We start from the raw sequence: 21,820 nt of genomic DNA, 5'->3' as shown, positions 1-21,820 counted from the left end.
TGGACCCCTCCTTGTTCAGACCATTTCTTGATTTCATCGGGAGTAGCATGTAACTGGATATCTATGACATCTTGAGTAGGGTCCTTAACGGTCATACATGTAGTCGGATCTGGAGTGTGTGTCATGTTAACTGGAATGTCTGGAGTCTGTGCTGTAAGCTTGGCTGTGCGATCTGCTAGATCATTACCTTGGGAAATAATGTCAGTAACTTTCGTATGTGCTTTGCATTTCATGATAGCAATAGATGTCGGTAAGTGTATGGCATCTAACAGAGCTTGGATAAGGATACCATGCTGAATTTTGGTTCCATGAGAAGTCATGAAACCTCTCTCCTGCCAGAGCACTCCAAAGTCGTGTACAACTCCAAATGCGTAACGTGAATCTGTGTAAACATTAACTTTCAGGTTCTTGGCGTGTATACAGGCTTGTGTCAGAGCAACTAGCTCTGCTACTTGAGCGGACAGGGTATCAATGCGGTGTGTCTTAATAACTTCGGTGTCAGTAGTCACTGCATACGCGGCGACTAGTTCTCCTGTACTAGTTCTCATACATGACCCATCCACATAAAGTGTCAGGTCGGGATCTGGTAATGGAATATCTGTCAGGTCTTGTCTTGGCTTTGTCGTAATGTTGACTACTTCCACACAATCATGTGTGGCAGAATTTGAATTAACTGATGGTAACAGTGTAGCAGGATTCAGGATGTTGCAGCGTCTGATTTCTATGTGTGGCTGAAACAGTGTCAATTCATAACCTGTTAAACGTGCAATTGTCAAGTGCTGTGTTTGTGTTCGATTTAAAAGAACTTCCACGGAGTGTGGGACTTGTACTGTCAAGGTATGTCCTAAAACTATGGAATCACTTTGTCTGATAGCTAGTGCTGTGGCTGCAACTGACTTGAGGCACGCAGGCAGAGCCTGGGCTACAGGATCTAGTGTGCTTGAAAAATAAGCACAGGGCTTGTATTGTCCTGCTTGATCTTGTGTGAGAACAGATAATGCTGTACCTTCACGTTCAGTAACGAAAAGTGTAAAAGGCTTACTGTAGTTCGGTGTCGCTAGAACTGGAGCTTGACATAAAGCTTTCTTTAACTCGTTGAAACTAAGTGTATGTTCAGATGTCCAAGGGAGAACAGTCGATACGGCTGCCTCCTGTGTCGTTAACTGTATCAGTGGCTTGGCTAGAAATGCATACTGAGGAATCCATTGTCTGCAATAAGAAGTAAGGCCGATAAAGGCACGTACCTCCTTCTGGGTCCTGGGCTGAGGAAGACTCGCTATTAGCTGTATACGGTCTGGTGTCAACTGCCTACCCCTCTTGGACAGCAAGTGTCCTAAGTAGACCACTTGCTGGACACAGAATTGAAGCTTCGAAGGGGACACCTTGTGCCCCATCTCGGCTAGGAAATACAGAACCGTCAGTGACGCTCGCTCGCAGTCACGTTCAGAACGGGCTGTGATCAGTAGATCATCGACATACTGGAGCAGGGCAGTGTCAGTTGGCATGTGAATATTGTCTAGTTGTCTCTTAAGTGCTTGACTATAAATACTAGGACTTTCTGTGAAACCTTGAGGAGCGCGTGTGAACATATAGCTCCTTCCATTTAAACAAAATCCGAAAAGAAACTGGCTGTCTGGATGGATGGGAACACTAAAAAATGCGTTCTTGAGGTCTATGACAGTGAAGAACGTGGCTTCGGAATCAATGGCTGTCAATAGGGAAGAGATATCTGGGACAACTGGGTACTGAGGAATAATACATTTGTTAAGTTCCCGTAAATCAATCACTAATCGATATACTGGGGGTGCATTTGGATCAGTACGTTTCATGACTGGAATGATCGGAGAGTTACATACATTGGAGTCAGTTTCTACAACTACTCCTTGAGCCATGAGCTCGTCAATAATTTTGGATAAGGCTGCTACAGCCTCAGGTGGCAATCTATACTGCCTGATTCGTGGTAACACTACACCTGGTTTGAGAGTCACACGATGGGGTGTGATTTGCATGTAACCTACATCAGTTGGACCTTGCGCCCATAGATGCGGCGGGACATTAGACAGTCTTGAATAAAAATCTCGTAAGACATAGTGACCCTTAAAGTCACGTAGGAACAGACGTATTCCCTCTGGGGAACAACATATAACTGCACCTAACTCTTTCAGTGTTTTAATGCCTAATAGATTTTCTGGACATGACTTAGTAAGTAACAGATCAGTAGTGCGGGACAATGGACCTACTTCTAGAGTGACTGGCTTTGAAATCTCATTAACGATAGGCTTTCCTGAAAATCCAAGGGAAACATTTCTTGAGCCTGAGAGCGGAGCCCCTGGAACTTCGGCATGACTAATTGTGGTCCTACTTGCCCCTGTATCAATCAAAAACTTTCTGTCTTTCCCTAATACTTGACTGTGAACATAGGGACCTTCTTGATCTACAGGTATCTCGATGAGAGGCAAGCCTACCTCCCTCTCTAGGCTGTTTCATGAATATGGCTGGTACTCTGGATACTCAGACTGTGCATACTGGTACATCTGTGATGTAACATGCTGTGTTGCAGCAATAGGCTGCGGTGCTGTAACTGTCTGTGGTGCATTCTGTGGCTGAAGAGTCTGTGAAACTTGTTCTTGTCTAGGCGGACGTGGTCTTTCTTTAGTCTTACCAGTAGCTATGTTATGTTTCAGAACTGCACACTCGTTTATGAAATGACCCGGTTGTTTACAATAATTGCAGTTCCCTTTAACGGGAGCTGCAGGATGACTGGCTTGATTCGGACCCCTCTTCTGACTGTCTTGAGGAACAGATTGTGCAACTAGTACTTTCATTTTCGTGTCTTTCATACGTTTTCTCTCGTGTTCTTGCTCTTCCCTGATTCTATTCTGGTGGTACTGGAGCATCTGGAGCATCTGGGACGGAGTATTAGCTTGCCAGGTGCTTTCGACTTTCAGAACTCGGTTTTTAATTGGTGGACTTGAATTCTCGACTAATTTGGTAACGAAAAGGTGAGGGTATGACTCACTACTTGTCTTGAGACCACTGTTGATACTAAAGCATTTTTCAAACCTAGAATAAAAATCACTAATATCTTCATCTTGTTTCTGTTTACAGGCTGAGATTGCATCCCAGTCTTCTTTTCTCGTTGTTAATAATCTGGGTAAAACTTGAATTAATAATTCTGGTAATTCTTTACATTTCTCTCCTAGACCAGTACCTGGTACTCGTATCTTATCTTCAGCTTCTAGGACTGCCCAATCGATCTTTTTCTCTCCCACCTCCCATTCTTTTTCCTTTAGCTTTTCATACACCCCTGCGGGTAGCAGAACCTTTAACATTTTAATGATATCTGGGTAAGTGTATTCTCCCATACGGAGCATGTCTTTTAATTCTCTATGGAACCCTGCTGGATCTTTGTCATGACAGGGAATTAATTTCTTCATTTCGAGGAGTTCCATCTTTGTGATTGGAGTGTATACAAACACTCGCTGCATTTCGCCACCCGCTCCTCTGACTGGGTGGACTTCTCGTAACGGATTCTGTCTGTCTATGTAGAATGATTTACTTTCTGGGGGTGAGACATGAACAAAATGCGGGTTCAAGAATGTTCTATATTTATGACGCTGTTCTAAAATGACACTAATTAAATCGGTACCTAGACCTCTCCATCTATACTGGAGTAACTCGTTCAGGATATCATGTAACAGGCCTGGATCAGAATGTTGACCCTCATACAGAGTAATGAGGTGCTGAATCATATACATACCCACCAGTCGCTGCTCGGCTGGGGGCAATTTCAGAAACATTTGTGCCACTATTTCGTCTGGAAAAGTGGTAGAATCAGTAATCCATCGGACTGCTGATCGGGCTAGTTCTTGTTCATGCATGGTACTTAATTCACTGTAACCGATTTGTGATTTCAGAATGTGATCGGTAGCTTGGAACACTTGTTCTAGGGAACCTTGTTCTGGTGCTGAATGGAAAATTGACTTGTGTTCTAGGCGTAAATGGCGATCTGGAAATCTAGGTTTTCCTACATACGCTATTCTGGCAGTATTCTCATCGTCTTCCTCTTCAGGATCAGAGGTACTTTCTTTCTCGCTTACTTGTGCTGCTTTACGCTGTTCGTGTATCTTTATTATTTCTCTACGGATTTTCTTGTACATACTTTCCATGGCACCAATGGTATTGTGCTTTCCTTCGGCTATATTATCACTCCACTTTGTTAGAGTTTTCATTTCTTCCGGGTCTTTAGACGGGTAATCCTGTTCTCTTATTAGACAGTTAATTAAAAACTTTAATATCATGCGCTGAATCTCGGCTTTCCTTTGAGACATGGCATCACTAATACTTTGTGGGTCATCCCCTGTACGGATGAAACGATATATCCTGTCTAGATCTTCTTTCATATTCGGCAGGGTGACTAGATACTCGGTCACTCTCCTTACGCGTACGGAATATAAAACCATATTAAACTCGCCTGGAACTGGGTCATAGACACATTCGCCAAGGGTTTGCCTGATCTCTGCAACAGACTTATTACTCTTAGGAGTACGCTGTGATGCTTGAGCATGTAATTCGAGTGCTGATAAACGCTTGTATGGCGGCGGGGTTTGAGGAAGACCTCCTCCTGCGGCCCCTAAACTGGAATCATCAACTGATGCTTTCCGTCCTGGCAGGGTCGGTAATTGTAACGTGGGCTGGACTTGTATGGCGGGCTGACCCGGGGGGGCTGTTAAGGGCACCCCGGTGTCTGGAGGAGCAGGAATTACCTGATTTACAGGGACTGGCGGAGCGCGAACAGGATTTGCATATTCGGGGACTGTGTCGTCCAGATAGGACGAAATAAAAATATCAGCTGCGGTCGGTTTGTGACGTAGTTTGGTCGGAACTAATGGTGGCGGGAAATTACTGGATGCCTCCGGGGTCGCTTTCGGCAAGCCCTCAGCGAGAAGAGGATACATACCCTTGATGAGGGCATTCCTCTGTCTGTCTAATTGCTCAGTTCTAACTCGTTCACCTATCTCGATTAATTCTCTTTCTTGGGCTCGTTCTTGGGATTCTCTACTTAGTTCTGACTTTCTGATTTCTTTTTCGGTTCTCTTATGAGCTTCTTTGCGCCATAACTCGATGGCATCTTTCTGTGATTGTCTGGCTTTCTTTTTCCATAATGCTTCTTCTACTCGCATGATGCATTCGGCATCCCATGTACCCGATACGGGCCATCTATACTTTTCTTCTAACTGTTTGGTATATTCTACCCATAAATCTAGATACAATATGGCACTTATGCCATGTTTCTGATACATAAAGTGACCTGGACTGTCCCTAGGCGGGACGGGAACTGCTGCTTCCAGCAGACCCTTTCTAGTTTTTAACTGACGTAACTTGGAAAATATGGGCATGACTGAACTGTAATCTAGACACAATACAATACACAATAAACACGATACTTATTTCCCATTCATACCACGACATTAGAATACATGAAAAACATTTAAAATAACAGTTCGGACAGAATACTACCTGGAAATACTGAGAACAGAACACATGAATTTTCTCGAGAACAGAAACTGACTAGAACAGAAACTAGATGCACTGCTGAAACAGTACGAAACTTACCGGTCTCTTAAAGAGACACGTCAGGACCCGTATCCACCGAAGTGAACACTTCGTTTGTGGGACTGTGTACCACCAACCCACAGACCAGAGTCAATTAAATTGACCCTGTCTAGATACCACCCCAGTAACGGTACTCACCGGGCAGCAAGAACGGAAGGCCTCAGACTGGACTGGACTGCTACGACGACGACGACGAACTTCGGACTTCAGTTACGGGTGGACCTCCGGATACCTCGGACCTTGGACTCTTGGCTTGGGCTCTGGTCGGGACTCGCCGCGTTCCTCCACCGTCTCGTCTGGATGCTGGACCGCCTCCTCCGTCTCCTCCGTGGGCCTGAGGGATACTTGAGCAGAAATATCTGCCACTGCGCAGAAGAGTTCCGTCACGACTGCAGAGGGTCAGGGGGTCGGCGTGGCTTCACCGACGCGTGGGGAAAGGGCAAGTCCCTGTTCGGGCGCCATTATGTGGTATATAAATAAATAATACCGGATCTATTTTTGAGTGAATGAATGAATAACAGATAGCTCAATAAATAAGAGTCAAGATTCGAGGTAGTAGGAGTTTTGCAGGTTTAATACAGCATAAGGACAGGAACAGGACAACCTGCATAGGAATAGGATGACAGGGCCCAGCAGCTGCTGGGGCTGGATCTGGGATGAGCGCGCTGGCTTTTAATAACAATACATGAGCATATATACATAACGCAAACACATAGCATTACATTGCAGTAGGCGTAGCAGTGGGTGGAGCAGAAGGCGTGACGCGTAGCAGTCGCGAAAGATAAGAGTAAAAAGAAGGTGTAACTCAGACATGTGATACAAACGTAACAGAATATGTCATGAATGGGCGGAAACATAGGAGGGGGCTACCTAAGGAGCCGGGACCTCTAACCTGATGGTGCGCGCAAACTGGCAATGACGTATCACTAGGAGAAGCTGGGGGCTATGAACTCTGTGCTAGGAGCAGAGACTGAAGTCTGGAGGGTCGGAGCGACATGTACCTAAACCCTATCTAGTATCTGGTGTTTAGGGAACATGTTGATATAAACTAGAAGTCATGAGGGGAAAAGCTAACTGACTCTAAGACTAGAGCATGCATTTATTCTACATGTAGTGCGTGATGAAGAATATTAAATGACCATTAAATACAGTATTTCTCTTAACATGGAGCCGCATAGGCTAGACAATGACGGAAACTATTGATGCAGTTCAGTAGCTTAGGAATGCAGGGAAGGAGGACTAAACTGATAGCTGGAATCATAACATAGTCTTGGCAGACTCAGAGGCAGAGCCAAGCTGCACCGGGCACTGCGAGGCAGGAAGTAAGTGAAAGGTTGGGGATACAGGTGGGGGCTGGATCGCTCCTCAGCGAGGCTCAGGAGACAGGAGCTGAATCTGATGTCCGGGCCCTGTTAAGGCCTGGAAACGGGGACTTTATAATGAAATAACGTGCACACTGAGAAACGTGGCAACGTAGCTTTACATAGGCCTGATACTCATATTACTCATGAGGACTGGGAAATGACATACCAGAGGAGGACACAACTATAATTGCGTCATTAATCGGACATGGGGAGTACATATGCATATTGGTCATGCACACATAACATATGATGGATGACACGTAGGGACACAGAACATGACAAAATTTACTTTTCCACACTACGACTGTGGAAATCACACCCTATGGATGTATTTTCCTCTTTGTATTTTGTTAATTTTCAAAATGTATCCAATGCTGATACTTAGTTGCCAAACAGGCTTAACCAGGCTCACAGCATAGCAGGGCGAAAGAGTATGAAATGAAGGTTATTCTATCATTTGGCACCAATCCATCTCTCCTAGCCACCAAACTGCAAATTGCCCTTCCCATCAAAAGTCCTTTATTTAGCCACGAAATAAATGATGGGACTTCAAAAGTAGTTGTTTTACTTTTATTTGTCTACATCTTGTATTGAGAAGAATGTTACATGTTCAGCAATAGACTCATTAAAAAACTACAAGGACCAGGTCTGCCTAATCTGATAATTTCTCCACTTATTCGATCAATCAGGGGTCTGATTTAGTCAGCGATATGTCTTTCAAAATACTGTTAGGATGTTTTCTAGTCCAAAAGTCAAGTGAAATATCTTGTTCATGTTAATCTGTTTTCCCAGGCCTAACGGAAGAGCTCCCAAAGCTTGTGGTAAACCTTCAAGCTGTAATATAGTAATGGATATTGAGAGAAAGTGGATTATTAGCTGGGGTGGATGGTAATCTCCCACAAGTAAACATTTCACTATTCTGGTTAGATTCAGTAAAGGTTTTCCTAATGTAAACCAAAGCGCAAGCCCTGGTAGCTTTGGTACAGAGCAGACAGTTTTCACCAAAGAAAATATGTAAAGCCTTTAGAAGAAGCAAAACAGTTAAAAAGTCAAAAACACAACACATTATTAATTCACTAATGCTTTATTGTTGAAGTTAATAAAAACCAGAATAATATTCCAATAAAAACGGTAAGAAGAAGAACAATAGTAATAAAACATAAACAATGTCATCGGCCTGGGATATTCAGTTGATTTTGAACTTTGTTAATCGAGGGCATCCTAAAATAGTATTGTACTATCATATGACGCTAAAAGTAAATAGTGCAGAGATATAAAGTGCTACACTGCTCTAGTTAGGTGTTTTTCCTATAAAGCATGGTCCTAGCCAATCAAGTGCTCAGTTATGATCAATTTTTCGAGTAAGAGCAAGAATTTAATTGTTTTACAGTTAAGCTGAGGGTCATTAGGATCAAAGCTTTTTACTATGGCAGATCTGCATGAGCGTATGCACCTGGCATTGAACGTTTTTTTAACAATGAGATCCGAGTTGATTTTAAAGTAGGCCGTATGCAAATCAAGTGTGTAAAATCCTGTCTCTCTGCCCCGCATAAGCTATATGACTTTCAAATGAGTAAGTCAGCCAAGATGTAATGTTCCTAGTCGATTGGCCAATAACTTCCATTTTAAATATAGGGAATATGTTGTTCTTAAGTATGCTGCCAGCTGTAATATAGACAGTATATGATTTCAACAGCATCCAGGCATGGTTGCTTAATCTGTTTTTGTTTTTAATAAGCAAGTGTTTTTTTTTTCAGATTTATTCATTAATTGGCGGAATGCCGACCAGGTCAAGTTGTGTTGCCACAAGTTTGTCTTTTTTGTTACCTTCAAAGCCGATTTCAGGTATTCACTGCAGACTGATTGAGGATCGTCTTCCTGGGCCAGCCGCTGGGTGCTATGCTTTTATTGTTCCATATCGTCTTGCTGAAGATTGTTGCAACAGTTCAAATTCCAGCCAAACTTGTGCTGGAGTGGTGCTCTGAGGAGGTTAAAAACTCTTTTATACACCTTTGTTTGGAGACTTTCAAGTAGTGTTTCATCTTTCCCATGTACGGCCAAACTTGCATATGCCGCTGCTGGTAAGAACTTGGCCGGTATAACTGCTAGCAGTGGCTTGTAGGAAGGGCCATTCAGTCTTTTTGCAAGAGAACAGAAGGCATAGATCACACCATTTCTTTTTTTAAAGGCATACTGCTTGTGTGTTTGAAAATGTAATCGATTATCTTTGTACAGGCCCAAGTACTTATAGTTGCTGACCGCTTCTAGTCTTGTATCACCAAACTTCATAGGGAGTTGTTTTTGAGGGCACTTCCTAATTGTCATTGTATTTGTTGCCTTTATTTCAAGTGCGTTCGTTTTGACTAATGCTTCTGGCTCGTCGAGAGCTCTTTGAAGGCCCCCTCTCATTTGGCTAAGTAAAACATCGTCATCTGCGTAGGAAAGGTGTATTACTTATAATGTCCATGGTCGTGGAGGTTACGAGATTACTTTTTTTTTTTTTTCAAATTTTTAATTGAAGTCTTGGATAAGCTAGACAAAAACATATACTGACATATCATATGCTGACCAGAATGTACAAATACCCCAACAAATTCAGGAATCACATATAAGGCCATCTCATAAGGGTTGAACACAGAAACATAATCAATTTAAATCAATTAAAGTCGAAATACGAACCCCAGATTTTCTCAAATTTGCGAATCGCCCCAACTCTTTGAGCATATAATTGTTCGCTATTTCTGACTTTCTGCATTTTATAGCACCATTCATGTACATTAGGGCAATATTGTGAACGCCAGTTCTGAAGAATTAGCAATCTCGCTACAGCCATAGCTATATATATTAGTTTAACTAGTTGCCCATCTAACATCAATTCAGGATCAAATCCATACAAAATTAATTTAAGATTAAACGAAATTGAGATTTTACACTGGTTTTGCATAAATGCAAATATATCTTCCCAAAAAGGTACAATTTTAGAACATTGAGCAACAACATGAAACCAATTAGCGGGATTATAATGCAGACATCTATAACAATTGGAAGAGCAATTAGGATACATTTTACTAACCGTTGCCGGAGTGAAATACAGAAGCCATTTACTAAAAAACAGCATTCTGCGCCAGTTGGCACCTCTTAATGCACAAAAATTCAATACATTAATTCTCTTCCATACAGGAGGGGTTAATACCATATTTTCCTGCCCTAGCCACTTATTAATTGCTTTGAGACATAAGTCCGGGTCCCTATTCGCTATTAAGCATCGTTTCCACTCCCCCGGCTTTCTTTCTCGTATTAAGAAAAATAATTCATTGAATAACGGAGCAGGGGAAAAAAGGAGTGCAGGGTCTAATTGGGACAAAACTCCATAAATAAAATTATACGATCCCAGCAATAAGAAATTTCCTTGAACCCGGGAGGTCATATCAGACATCCTAATCCAAGCGCCATCTTTCATATAATCGCTTAACTTCTTAAACCCTATCCTCTGCCATTTTTCTAGCAGATCCATGCTAATATCCGCTCCGAAAAATGAGAAAGCCGAGCTGAGGGAAGAGGATGTATTAAGAAACGAAAGGGAGTATCTCTTTAGGAGTGCTGTACGTCTCTTAAAAAACCAGTGCAGCACCTTATACCTGACTGTTTTTGGTGATTTAAATAATTTGAGCGGGGAGGGAATCTGGGTTTTTTACAAATCAAATCAATGAAAAAATTTATAAAAAGTTGCTGATTATTATCCTTGAATCTGGTCATGAATTGAGCCAAATATGCATTATAATAATCTTTAAGATTGGGAAGAGCCAGCCCTCCATGTCCCTTATCTTCAAATAAAGTATTCAAGGCAATACGAGGCGTCTTTTTTGCCCAAATAAAGGAGGAAAACAAGGAATCAGCTTTGGAGAAGAATGATCCAGGCAGAGCACAAGGTATGGTTGAAAATAAAAAATTAAATAAAGGAAGGACCGACATCTTAATTAGTGCAACACGACCAATAATAGTTAGTGGTAAAGGATTCCATCTTTCAAACATTGCTCATACCTTCTGCAACAATGGTACAAAATTCAAACTGTAGAGATCAGAAACTGAGGAAGAGAACAGAACCCCCAAATATCTTTTCGGTTTGTTATTAATGCATGATCTTAAATCAGGGTGAATTACAGGATTAATGCCCCCGCAAACTAGGATTTCGTTTTTTTTTTATTTATCAGACAGCCCCCCAAAGCCTCAAACAAAATGATATCGTCTGCGTAAAGTTTGATTTTAGGCATCAAATTAATAGGGGGGAATAAAAGAGGAGCTTTCCTGATTGCAGTTGCTAAGGGTTCAATGAAGAAAGCAAATAATACCGGAGAAAGTGGACAGCCTTGTCTAGTACCGCGTTTAACCGATACTAGTCCCACAGACTCAGCATTAATGATAATATTGGCCCTAGCCCCTGAATAAAGACTCCGAATCAAATTTATAATTACATCTGGGATACCAAAGTGCTGTAAAATAATAAAAAGTGTCTCCCATACCACCAAATCAAAAGCTTTTTAGGCATCAAATAATAAAATTAAAGCGGGGACCTTACGTGACTCAAAAAAATCCAAAGCCTCTGTTATAAAATGAGTGTTAGTCAACAGTTGCCTGCCGGCAACGAAACCATTCTGGTCTGCGTGAATCAAATCTGAAGAAAAAGAATTAAATCGTGTAGATAATAATTTAGTGGTAATTTTATAATCTGTATTCAGTAGCGTGATGGGTCTATAAGAATTCGGATCGTTGGAGGGTTTACCCTTTTTGAGAAAACTTACTACAGTTCCTTCCCTGAAAGAATCCGGGACAGATCCACCAGACATCATAAAGTTTAATAATTGGACGAAAAAATCTGAGAAGGAACTAAAAAATACTTTAAAAAACTCTGAGGGAAACCCATCCGGGCCGGCCTCTTTCCCTATTGGGAGCTGTTGTACCACTTTCTCTACTTCTTCTCTAGTAAATGGAGTGGCCATACTCACTTGATTCATAGGAGAAAGAGTGGGAAGAGAGTACTTTTCCAGATAATTCAATAACTTTTGATGATCTATCGTCGATTGAGTGTTGTAGATCCTCTTATACTGTGCTACCATTATTTCTCCAATTTCAGCTGAAACCGATGTATCTCTGAGAGTATCAGTAAAATTACCAGTAAAATTACTCTCTTCATAGATTTTTGTGAGCTCTTACGAAAGATCTCATCACTCTGAGTATAGAGCTCCTGAGAGAGCTCTCGTTTGGCCGCATTTAATTGATCTTGAACCGATCTAGCTGAATTTTGTTGCCTGAGTACAGTCAAAGCCTGAATTTTTTGTTGAAGCAATTTATTCTTATTCTTAACTGCAGAAAGATCGGCCGCATCTCTACCAATCACCAGGCCACGAATATACGCCTTAAGAGAGTCCCACACATAGTTGAGGGGGGCAGTTCCCCTATTCCGGGAAAGAAAGTCTGATATCGCAATTTTAATAGCCTCCACCCAAATGTCATCAGTCAAATATTTTTTATTAAAGACCCAACGTTTAGGGGTTCTTACCCTATCTACCAATCCCAATTCCATAATAATCATTGCATGATCCGAGAACCCATTATGGAGCAACGTCTGTTTAGAAAAAATTATTTGACGTGAAATTAGTAAAAAATCAATTAGAGAGGAGGATTTAAATCTGCCGGACCAACAAGTATATTCTCTTTTGTCCGGATTTTGATTACGCCAAGGGTCCCACAGGTTAAATAACGATATATTATTCTTGATAGACCTAGGGGATTTAGGCTTAAATTGTGTCTTCGATTTGCTGGATGAATCCAGCTCTCTGTTCATCGTAATGTTAAAATCCCCACCAATAATAATCTCACCATTGGCCATCAACAAAGAATGAAAAAGCTCCTCATATATCTCTGGTCTATCCTCTGTTGGAGCATAAAAACTAACTAACGTAACAGGATTGATTCTATTTGGAATCACACAGGTGGCCCAGCACCAACGGCCCGACCCCCCTTGTTCCACTTGACCCAGCTGGGCCTCTAATTTTTTACTAACAAATAACGCCACTCCCCTCTGTGACTCTGGACATGAAGAGAATACTCTACAAGAAGCCCAACTTTTAAACATAGAGAATTCCTCAATTTTAAACCTAGGTATATGGGTCTCTTGTAATAAAATCACATCAGGTTGTTGCGTTTTGGCCCATAGTTATATTGTTCTCATTTTTTTCCTATTATTTAGGCCATTTACTTTAAAGGAAATAATTTTCAGCCCCATGATAAAGAGTGAACACTAAAAAACACCCCACACCCAAACTCCAAAGCTGATAGTAAACCGTTTCGGTACCCCATATTTCAACAAATACACCAATCCCGTATTCATAACATTCTTAGCCTTCCAACTATAAACAAGTAAATTACATGCACACATCCAAGACTTCATTTTTTTGGTTTCGTGCCCCCTGCCCCGCTCCCCTCCCCCCCAACCTCTGTAACCCCCCCTTCCTTTATGGCCCTTCCCCCACGCCGGCCATGCGGGACCACCCCTAAAAAACGAAAATAAGAGCATATACTGCCATCCGGCAAATTTCAATAGATCATGGGGAAAAAAAAGGAGATAACTATTAAAGAGAAAAAGAAAGGCGCCCAACACAAGAGTTCATTAGACAGCCTCACAGCCAAGGACCATTAATCCTGAGAGATCATACGTAGCAACCCCTGTGCTTCATCAATGTCCGTGAATAAATGAAATTTGCCCTTCACCAAAACTTTTAATTTTGATTGCTGAGCAATCATTGTTTGTGCTTGAAGGCCTTAGAGAGAATAGTTTCTTTCACTCGGATATCTGAAAAATTAACAAGAATGGTCTGAGGTAGAGAGGAGTTGGGAAACGGCTGCGCAGGGACACGATGGGCGCGTGTAATCGTTAAGTCTCTTGAGGAAAATTGAATTTTGCCCTGTTGTGTGTCCCTACGTGTTCCCCATCATATGTTATATGTGCATGATTAATATGCATATTTACCCCCTTGACCGAATAAAGACGCATTTATAGTTGTGTCCAACGTTAGTATGCCAGTTATCCAGTCCTTCTTAAAGAAAAGTGAATTAGGCTTCTAGGCCTATGTTGCCAACGTCTTTACATTGTGCACGATAAATTATCGAGTTGCACCCGTTTCTAGGCCTCACAGGGCCTGGACACCAGATTCAAGCCTCAAGTCTCCTGAACCACTCAGAGGAGAGATGCAGCCCCGCCCGCATCCCTGACCCTTCACTTACTCCCTGCCAAGCAGCGCGGTGCCCGGCTCGGCCTAGTCTGCCTGCCTGCCAAGAATATGTTATGCCTACAGTTATCTGTTCAGTTCCCCGGCTTCACATTCCTAGCTAACGAACTGCATAACATCTTCATCTATAGTCTAGTCTTCCTGTCTCCATGCAAGTGAAATACTGAACTAATACCCATAGAAGATCCATAGCACACGCAATACATGAGGAAATATATGCATGCACTAGCCTTAGTGACAAGTAGCCTTTGCCCTGATGACTTTTAGATTCAAGCAACATGTACTCCAAACACAAGATATCAGATATGCTATAGGTACAGGTCGTTCTGACATCCCAGACTTTAGTCTCCTCTTCTAGTGCTAGGAGTCAGAGCCCCCAGCTCTCCCCAGTTACAAGTCATGACCCGTTTGAGCGCACCAGTAGGTTAAAGGTTCTAGCTGCCCATGAAGCCCCCTCCATGTGTCCACCCACTTATGACACTTCTGTGACGTTTACATCACACACCTCCGTGCACGCCCTGTGCACTCCTTCTTTTTACGCCCATATGTTCTTATCTTCCGTTTGTCACTTGTTACGCCTACTGTATTTAATGCAATTGTACTGTTTTACTATATATACTGTATGATGTTCATGAGATATTAGCTGTCCCGCCTGTCCCTCTTTTTCCTGTGTCTGTCCCTTCCTGAACCTTAGCAGGTGATGGAACCCGATGGTCCATTGGCTCGAGCCACTTAATTAAAGCCCGTATGACTCAGATACCACGGATTCTGCCTCTTATTTATTGAGCTATCCTTTTCAGTTAATGCATAGAAAAATAGTACCGGTAATTATTTATTTATTTACCACATAAATGGCGCCCGAATAGGGACGAGCCCCTTCCCCACGCGCCGGCGATGTAACGCAGGCCCCCTGACCCTTCTACAGCCGTGACGGACCCCTACTGTGCACCTGCAGATATTTCTGCTTCAAACTCCCACAGGCCCACGGAGGAGACTGAGACTGCGGTCCGGCATCCAGACGAGGCGGTGAGGAAGGCGGATCGTCCCGACCAGAGCCCAAGCCGAGAGAGCAAGGTCCGAGGTATCCTGAGGCCCACCTGTTTCCGAAGCCCGAGGCGTAGTGCGTAGCAGTAACCAGACGTCGTAGCAGTCCAGTCCAGTCCGAGGCCTTCAGTTTTGCTTCCCGGTGAGTACCATTGCTGGGAACGCATCTAGACGGGTTCATTAATTTGTGCCCGGTCCGACGGGTTTGGGTACACAGATCCGGTCCGACGTGTTCACTTAGGTGGATACGGTATGACGTGTCTCTTTAGGAGACCGGTATGTTCTGTACTGTTTTAGCAGTGCATCCAGTAAATTCTAGTAATTCTGTTCTCTGGTGTAGTTTCTCGAGAAGTTCCAGTATTATGTTTTCGGTGTGTTATGTTTTCAATGTACTAGGTAGTATCTGTTCGAACTGTTATTAATGTGTTTTTGATGTCGTGGTATGAGTGATTTGTTTTGCTATTCATTACTGTGTTCATTGTGTATTGTGTTCAAGTTCAAGTACGGTTCAAATATGCCTCTGTTTTCTAAGTTACGTCAGATAAAAACCAGAAAAGCGTTACTCGAAGAATCAGTTCCTGTCCCTCCTAGGGACAGTCCTGGACATTTCATGTATCATAAACATGGCTTAGATGCCATACTGTATCTAGATTTATGGGTGGATTATACCAAAGATCTCGAAGAGAAATATAGATGGCCTGTTTCAGGAACATGGGATGCCGAGTGCATCATGAGAGTAGAGGAAGCATTATGGAAAAAGAAAGCCAGACAATCCCAGAAAGATGCCATAGAATTGTGGCGTAAAGAATCGCATAAAAGAACAGAAAAAGAATTCAGAAAAGCAGAATTAAGTAGGGAATCCTCAGAAAAAGCCCAAGAAAGGGAACTACTAGAAGAAGGTGAACGAGTTAGAGCAGAACAGTCAGACAGACAAAGAAATGCCCTTATTAAAGGTATGTATCCCCTTCTCGCCGAGGGTTTGCCGAAAGCAACCCCGGAAACACCCTGTAATTTACCGCCACCATTGGTCCCGGCTAAGCTACGTCATAAACCGACTGCAGCTGAAATTTTCCTTTCTTCCTATTTAGACGACACTGTCCCAGAATATGCTAATACGAATCCTACCCCACCTGTTCAACTTCAGCACCCTGTTAATAACGTAATTACTGTGCCTCCAGCCGTTGGTCCCGGGAATCCTGTTAATGTGCCAGTACCCCAGGACCAACCCACATTACGTACGCCTACTTTACCAGTCACATTACCAGCAGCCGCACATTCAGTATTAATTGACGATTCTAGTTCAGGAGGAGCAGGGGGAGGTATTTCTATCACCCCGCCTCAAACAAAACGACTGACACTGAGAGACGCAGCATTACAGCGTACGCCAAAAGTGGCTACATACGAAGCCCTCAAAAAGTACCTGACTGATTGTAGATATGATCCAGTGCCAGGCGAAGATCACATGATATTATACTCCGTACGTTTACGACGAGTTGCAAACCTTTTGACTACCATGCCAGATATGAAGGAACATCTGGACAGAATATATCATTTCATCCGAACAGGGGAGAAACCAGAAAGTATTCACGAAGCTATGGCACACAGGAAAGTCGAGATTCAAAGCATGATTTTGCAATTTTTAATAAATTGCTTAATAAGAGAACAGGATCATCCTGATAAAGACAAAGACGAGATGAAGGCCCTGACAAGATGGAGTGACAATATAGCAGAAGGAAAACACAAGACACAAAATTGTATAGAAACCATGTACAGAAAGATTCGTAAAGAAATTATAAGCATACACGAAAGGGAGAAAGCAATTAGAGTAGCCGAGAAAGAGAATGACTCTTCAGACGAAGATGTAGACACCGAGAATCCCACCAGAATAGCGTATGTAGGTAGGACGAGACCTTTTGACAGACACACACGCTCAGACTACAAGAAAGCTTTTCCTCCTCCCGTACCAGAACAGTGTTCTCTTGAACATTTATTCCAGGCTACCGATAAAGTTCTGGAACTACGAATAGGTTACAGTGAGCTTAGTACCATGCATGAACAGGAACTAGCCCGATCAGCAGTTCGATGGACTAGTGATTCTACCACGTATTCAGACGAAGTAGTAGCTCGAATGTTTCTGAAGCTTCCCCCAGACGAACAGCGACTGGTGGGTATGTACATGATCCAACACCTCATTACATTGTACGAGAGTCAGCATTCTGATCCAGGTCCTTTATATAATGTATTGAACGAGTTACTCCTAAACAGATGGAAAGGTCTAGGTACCGATTTGATTAGTGTCATTTTGGAACAACGCCACAAATACAGAACGTTCCTGACTCCACATTTTGTTCCTGTTCCACCCCCATTTTACATAGACAGACAGAATCCCTTGCGAGAAGTACATCCTGTTAAGGGAGCGGGGGGTGAGCTCGAACGAGTATTTGTTTACACCCCTTTAACGAAAATAGAACTACTAGAAATGAAGAAGTTAGTGCCCTGTCACGATAAAGATCCGGCAGGATTCCACCGTGAATTAAAAGACATGCTCCGTATGGGAGAATACACGTATCCTGATATCATCAAAATGTTAAAGGTCCTGCTGCCTGCGGGCATATATGAAAAACTCAAAGAAAAAGAATGGGAGGTGGGAGAGAAAAAGATTGACTGGACAGCATTAGAGAACGAAGATAATACACGAGTTCCTGGTACCGGTCTCGGGGAAAAAGCCAAAGCATTGCCCGAGTTGTTAATACAAGTCTTGCCAAGATTACTAACCACGAAAAAGGAAGACTGGGATGCTATCTCAGCCTGCAAACAGAAACAAGATGAAGACACTAGTGATTTTTATTCCAGATTTGAGAAATGTTTCATTATTAATAGCGGCTTGAAAACAAGTAGTGAGTCGTATCCACATCTTTTTGTTACCAAACTAGTTGAGAATTCTTTACCACAAGTTAAAAATCGAGTACTAAAAGTCGAGAGTACCTGGCAAGCTAATACCCCGTCCCAAATGCTACAGATGTTACAATATCACCAGAACCGAATCAGGGAAGAGCAAGAACACGAAAGGAGACGTATGAAAGACACAAAAATGAAAGTACTAGTTGCACAGTCTGTTCCAGCAGATGGTCAGAAGAGGGGTACGAATCAAACTAATCATTCTGCAGTTCCCGTCAAAGGGACATGCAATTACTGTAAACAGCCAGGTCACTATATAAACGAATGTGCAGTTCTGAAACACAACATAGCTACAGGTAAGACGAAAGAGAGACCGCGTCCTCCTAGACAGGATAATGTTCCGCAAAATTCGCAACCACCACAGAACGCACAACAGACAGTTACAGTACCGCAGCCTATAGCTGCCACACAACACGTTACACAGCAGATGTACCAGTACGCACAGTCAGATTATCCAGAATATCAGCAGTATTCATGAAACAGCCTAGAGAGGGAGGTTGGCTTGCCTCTCATCGAGGTTCCTGTAGATCAAGAGGGTCCCTATGTACACAGTCAAGTATTAGGGAAAGACAGAAAATTTCTGATTGATACAGGGGCAAGTAGGACTACCATCAGTCATGACGAGGTTCCAGGGGCTCCACTCTCAGGCTCAAGAAATGTTTCCCTGGGATTTTCAGGAAAGCCTATTGTTAACGAAATATCGAAACCAGTTTCCCTAGAAGTTGGTCCATTGTCCCGAACTACAGACTTGTTACTTACGAAATCATGTCCTGAAAACTTACTTGGTATTAAAACATTGAAAGAATTAGGTGCAGTAATATGTTGTTCTCCGGAAGGAGTGAGATTGTTTTTACGTGATTTTAAAGGACATTATGTGTTAAGAGATTTTGATCCAAGATTACTGAAGGTACCACAGCATTTATGGGCGCAAGGTCCAACTGATGTTGGTTGTATGCACATTACACCATATCGTGTCACTCTGAAACAAGGAGTTGTGTTACCACGAATCCGACAGTACAAATTGCCACCTGAGGCTGTAGCAGCCTTATCAAAAATTATTGACAAGCTCATTGCTCAGGGAGTAGTTGTAGAAACTGACTCCAATGTATGTAATTCTCCTATCATTCCGATTCTTAAACGTACTGACCCAAATGCACCTCCAGTTTATCGATTAGTGATTGACCTTCGAGAACTTAATAAATGTATCATACCCCAGTACCCAGTGGTTCCAGATATTTCTTCTCTATTGACTGCCATTGATTCCGAAGCTACGTTCTTTACTGTTATTGATCTCAAGAACGCATTCTTTAGTGTCCCCATTCATCCAGACAGCCAGTTCCTTTTCGGATTCTGTTTAAATGGAAGAAGCTATAAATTCACACGTGCACTTCAAGGTTTTACAGAAAGTCCTAGTATTTACAGTCAAGCACTTAAACGACAACTAGACAGTATTCACATGCCAACTGACACTGCCCTGCTTCAGTATGTCGATGATCTATTGATCACAGCCCGTACAGAACGTGACTGTGAACGTGCATCACTGACAGTCTTGTATTTTCTGGCAGAGATGGGGCACAAGGTGTCCTCTTCGAAACTGCAATTCTGTGTCCAGCAAGTGGTATACCTTGGACACTTGCTGTCCAAGAGGGGTAGACAGTTGACACCTGATCGTATCCAGTTAATAGCACATCTTCCACAGCCCAAGACACAGAAGGAGGTACGAGCTTTTATCGGCCTCACTTCTTACTGCAGACAATGGATTCCTCAGTATGCATATCTAGCCAAACCACTGATACAGTTGACAACGCAGGAGGCAGCCACATCGACTGTCCTCCCTTGGACCCAGGAACATACACTTGTTTTTAATGAATTAAAGAAAGCTTTATGTAATGCACCTGTTTTAGCGACACCAAACTACAGTAAGCCTTTTACACTTTTTGTCACTGAACGTGATGGTACAGCATTATCTGTTCTCACGCAAGATCAAGCAGGACAACACAAGCCTTGTGCTTATTTTTCTAGCACATTAGATCCAGTAGCCCAGGCTCTGCCTGTGTGCCTCAAATCAGTTGCAGCCACAGCTCTAGCTATCAGACAAAGTGATTCCATAGTGTTAGGACACTCCCTGACAGTACAAGTTCCACACTCCGTGGAAGTTCTTTTAAACCGAACACAGACTCAGCACTTGACAATTGCACGATTAACAGGGTATGAACTGACACTGTTTCAGCCACACATAGAAATCAGACGCTGCAACATATTAAATCCTGCTACACTGTTACCCTTGATTACATCAAACCCTGCCACACATGACTGTGTGGAAGTTATTAACACCATGACAAAGCCAAGACAAGACTTGACGGACATTGCATTACCTGACCCAGACCTGACACTTTACGTGGATGGTTCATGTATGAGAACGAGTACAGGAGAGTTAGTAGCTGCATATGCAGTGACTACTGAAACTGAAGTTATAGAAACACATCGTATTGACACCCTGTCTGCTCAAGCAGCAGAGCTCATCGCTCTGACCCAAGCCTGCATACGAGCTAAGAACCTGAAAGTAAACATATATACAGATTCACGTTATGCATTCGGAGTCGTTCACGACTTTGGAGTCCTCTGGCAAGAAAGAGGTTTCATGACCTCTCATGGAGCCAAGATTCAGCATGGCCCCCTCATTCAAGCTCTGTTAGAAGCAATACATTTACCGACAGCTATAGCGATTATGAAGTGCAAGGCACATACGAAAGCTACTGACACCATTTCCCAGGGTAACGACCTGGCAGATCGAACAGCCAAGCTTACAGCTCAGACTCCAGACATTCCAGTTAACACGACAAAGACAGACGTTCCAGTGCAGACGACTTGTATGACAGTTAAGGACCCCACACAAGACGTACAAGACATACAGACACATGCTACCCCAGACGAAATCAAGAAATGGTCTGAACAAGGAGGGGTCCAGACAGATCAGGGATGGTTGACGAAGGGAAAAGCCACATGGTTTCTCCCCGACTCTATGGTTCAAGTCATTATTAACACAGCACATAGTCCAGCACATCTAGGAGAAAAAGCCATGTTAGACAGCATCCAGAACCTCTGGTTTAACAAGCATTTACGAGCAGCAGCTAAGCAGAAAGTGCGTACCTGCATGATCTGTTGTCAGTTCAATCCAGGTAAAGGTGTCCCAGTGGAACAAGGTGGATTCCATCCTCCTGACCACCCTTTTGAAGTTCTCCAGATGGATTATATTCAGATGGATCGATGCCGAGGTTTCAAGTATGTCCTCGTAGTTGTATGCGCTTTGTCCAGATGGACAGAAGCATATCCAGTCCCAGATTACACTGCCGCGACCACTGCCAAGCAGCTGGTTCGTGAGTTCTTCCCACGCTATGGTTTGCCCAGGGTCGTGTATTCAGACAACGGACAGCCATTCTCATCCGAACTCATGAAACAAGTATCACTTTTGTTAGGGTACCAGTGGAAGTTCCACTGTGTGCGACACCCCGAGGCAGCTGGCCTCGTCGAGAGACATAATCAAACTCTGAA

General features: G+C 42.8%; 1 protein-coding gene across 1 annotated transcript in view; it reads left to right on the top strand.

Moving 5' to 3' along the window:
* CHRM3 (cholinergic receptor muscarinic 3) overlaps window positions 1-21,820 on the top strand; it is a 2,680,897-nt gene that overhangs the window by 1,248,178 nt on the left and 1,410,899 nt on the right. The gene's annotated exons all lie outside the window — the stretch shown is intronic.

The sequence above is a fragment of the Lissotriton helveticus genome, chromosome 6 (genome assembly GCF_964261635.1).
Source record: "Lissotriton helveticus chromosome 6, aLisHel1.1, whole genome shotgun sequence".
NCBI classification, from domain to species: domain Eukaryota; kingdom Metazoa; phylum Chordata; class Amphibia; order Caudata; family Salamandridae; genus Lissotriton; species Lissotriton helveticus.
The sequence above is the reverse complement of the archived record's forward strand: the minus strand, read 5'-3'. Positions and strand labels throughout refer to the sequence as shown.